The sequence below is a fragment of the Pteropus vampyrus genome, unplaced genomic scaffold, assembly GCF_000151845.1.
Source record: "Pteropus vampyrus isolate Shadow unplaced genomic scaffold, Pvam_2.0 Scaffold62, whole genome shotgun sequence".
Taxonomy (NCBI): domain Eukaryota; kingdom Metazoa; phylum Chordata; class Mammalia; order Chiroptera; family Pteropodidae; genus Pteropus; species Pteropus vampyrus.
Genome location: NW_011888843.1, coordinates 4597765 through 4601752, shown reverse-complemented (window position 1 = coordinate 4601752; position 3988 = coordinate 4597765).

The following is a 3988-nucleotide window of genomic DNA, read 5'->3' as shown; positions in this document are numbered from 1 at the left end:
CCCACCTGTTGATGGGGAGAGTCACACTTGGTTGCTATTCTTGTTTGTTTGTTTCGTTTTACCATCAAGTATAAAGCAAGCAAGAAAAAGCAGTCATTTACTAACTGATAGAGTGAGCACTGGAGCTTGGGGCTGCCACAGGCTGGCTCACTTGTGTGAGGTGTGACAGAAAATCCTGCCAGTGGCTGGCTTGCCCCGTTGGTAGAGACCAGAGGCAGCTGTTTTTTTCCCTGTCCCACCTCTGCCAGGAAGGGAGAGCTGCAGTCCCACAGAGCAGTCTCTCAAGCTTTAAAAAAAGCTTCCTTGGGAGTGCGGAGAGGTAGAGTTGGGATGGGTGGGTGGAGGGGATCCCTCATCAGAGAAACGTGAGCAGCTAAACTCCTAAGCATCAGAACTCCAGGAATCCAAAGCTGTCTGGGCCTTTCCAGCCACTGTGTGATGGTTAACATCACCGTGACTTTGTTCGCAGCTGCTTTCTGTGAATAAAAGATTTGTGGTCTCTTAGATACATTGTGAGTTACATAGATGGTTGTGGACCAGGTTTGGAACCTCATGTGTGTTTGGGGAAATGGATTCCAAGTTTCAAATAACTGCTGTACAAATGAAATTTTGGAACAGAACCCATGTTTTAAAGCAGAGATTTATTATTTGTATAAAAGGACGTTTGAACGCGTGGAATTCTGGATGCTGGAATGAACTGAGTCAAAACAAAATAAAACACATATATAAACCATCATATCTTCTTCTACCCTGACGTGAATTACAAGTGTTGTTTATTTTTATTTTACTTCTGAACCTGTGTGGTACAGGTTGAACCCTGGTACCTGCCTCAGAGCACTTAACGTAATTATTAGAGAAACAATTAAGTGTTGGCCGACTCTGTTCCTGAACTTCCTGCGTTTCCCAGGCAGTTTCTCCTTAACAAATATGTTTTTTATAGAATTCAAATTGCCTTTTTCTCTGCGGACACCTTCATTATAGTTTGCAGCAACTACCTAATCTAATAATCTCTCCTAGTGTTTGACGAGCTATTTATACTTGAGAGTGAAATAATCCATCTCTTTCATTTTAGAAAGGAATATTTCAGAAAATCGTTGCAGCCCAGGACCAAATATGCAGCTTGAAGTCCCAGCTATTTGTTTGTCTGGACTTTGAAAAATGGCTTTAACTTTAGCACGGGAAATGTACTGTATTCATAATTTATTGATTTCCTTCCTTATCTTGGTATCACGTATTCCATTGTTCATTCTTGTTCCTGGACATTCTGCTTTTCTTACTTTTTTGGCCATATTTCTTCTGTTACTTGGTAGCATGTCATTTGGGGGACATAAAGCTTTTCCAAGAGTCGGTAGTATGAGTTGATCTTTAAACCGAAAAGGCGAGAGGCACTTTGCAAAATACCAGGCGGTGTTTTCATAGAACCTGGAATTTTTGCCCACGTCTACAAGCCTTTAACATCACAGCAAAAACAGTCATAGTTAGTTACGTGTCACAGAAGAGTAAATGGGATAATTTTTCAAGTTTAAGAATTTGGTCAATCGTGCATTTATTAAGTGTATATAGTAAGTGTCGATTAGGTGTATATAGTAACTATGTAGGTGCAAAAGACGTGAGAAATGTAATGGTTTAAGTTGTGATGATTCCTGCCTTCAAGGAGCGTTACCTTAAACATTTTTAGACCTTTTTACTATGAAATACAATGAATGGAAAGTGCACAAAATAAAAATACCCAGGGCGGCTGTACCGTGGCGACCCCTCTGAGTTCACTGCCCACCGTCCCATCCCCGTTCCTCCCCTTGACCCCTTTTTCTTCTTTGAGATTTGAATGAGAACCTCCAATCTTTAAACAGGCTGATGTTTTTAAGGGATATATGCTCATCGCTGGCGATGTGAGGGAAAAAGAAAAAAAACATTACGACCCAACCAGAGCCAACGGATGCTAAAACTTTTAATGCTTCTAGTTGTTTTCTAATGAATATTCTTTTGCACTTTGAGACGGTACCATTAATGCATTTTTATACTGCCTTTTTTAATGGATAAATTCAGCATTATAAAAAATGCTTTGGTAAATTACTGTATGATATTCACATATGGATATTCTCTTGTCTATTATGTGCATTCTTGGACTCTGGTTGTTTCTGATATTTTCCATATTACAAATAAGCTATGGGAAGCATTTTTATTCTTCATGATTTCTCCTTTTAAATGTCCTTTCCTGCCAATTTCTTTTAATAAGTCAAAGAGCATATACATTTTTTTAGGAGGAACTTAAATTCTAAGTAGTAAGTAGCATACAGTATATTAACTTATAGGGATAGAGAAAGCTTCTGTTTTTGTTAACTGAACGTGTGGATCTAGCACGGTGCCTTAATATAGTAGATACTCAATAAATGTTTATTGACTGAACATAAAAAGACAGTGGTCATAAAGAAAGGTCTACACAGGAAGTGCTGCAGTGCTTCATAATCATTAAGATAATAGCTAATGCTTACTGTGTAACAGTTGGACACTGGATATCGATTTAAGTGATTTATATGTCTCATGGGGTTTGGGGAGTGAAGGGAGTTCACTTCTAATGCCCACACTCTGGGGAGGAAGTAAGACTTTAGAATTAGGTGGGCTTAAAAAATGGAAACAACCCAAATGTCCTTCAACTGAAGAATGGATAAACAAAATGTGGTACAAGCATTCAACAGAATAGTATTAAGCAATAAAAAGAAACGAAGCACCAAGAAGCATGGATGGACCTTGAAAACATTATGCTAAGTGAAAGGGGCCAGTCACAAAAGACCATATATTGTATAATTCTGTTATATGAAATGTCTAGTTAGTGCATCATACAGACAGAAAATAGATTAATGGTTGCTTAGGGCTAAGGGAAGGAAAATGGGCAGTTTTTTTTTTTCAGTGAATAAATGTTCTAAAATTAGATAATTGTGGTCGCATAACTCTGAATATACTAAATGCCATTGGATTGTACATTTTAAATGGTATATAGAATGTATCTCAGTGGAGCTATTTAAAAATTAAGTGAGCTTTAGCATTGTAGAAGGAAGGCGGGGGTCATTGTATTGGCGCCACCATAACAGACTACAATGAACCGGGGGCTTAAAGAACAGGAATTTATTGTCTCACAGTTCTGGAGATTCAAAGTCCAAGATCAAGGTGTCTGCAGGTTTGGTTTCTCCGGCAGCCTTTCTCCTTGTCTTGCAAATGGCTACGTTTTCATGTTGTCCTCACATGACCTTTCCTTTGTGCATTCCTGGTGTCCTTTTGTGTGTCCAAATTTCCCATTTTTTTTTTTCTTAAGGATGCCAGTCACACTGGATTATGGTCTACCCTCATAGCATCATTTTAACTTAATCACCTCTTTAAAGGTTTCTTCTCCAAACGCAGTCTTGTTTTGCAGTATTAAGGGTTAGAGCTCCAGCATTGGAATTTTCAGAGACACAGTTCAGCTTCAAACAGTGGTTACCTGGTTGAGATGAGGAACCACTGTGAATGGAGATGCAGGGACAAAGGCATAGGGGCTGTTGATCTTGCAAATCTTTCTAGGGCTAAAGGATTGACAACCGTGGGAGGTATGCATGGAAATGTGGGATTGAGCCCGTATGGGGGTGGTGCAGTGGTTAGCAGTGTGGACTTGGTCCTACAGGCAGTGGGGGGGCGGGGAGGGCAGTTAGGTTAGATGAACTGAGGGTGACATTCTAAAACCATGCTTGGGGAAAATTAATCTGTGCTGCTCTGCAGGTGTGCTGCAGAGGGAAGAGGCTGGAAGGATGGAGGTGAGTGTAGGATGAGACAAAAACGGGGGAAGTGCAAGGTTTGGAAAGGCCAAGTTCAGAACCGAAGAGTCTGAGATGACTTCAGAGTTTTGAACTTTGACATTTGTAAATGCCATCACAGTAAATAGGGAAATCAGGTCATTTCTAACCGAAAGGGCATTTTTTGAACCCAGGGGAATTAGAAGGAGACAACTTTCACTCCA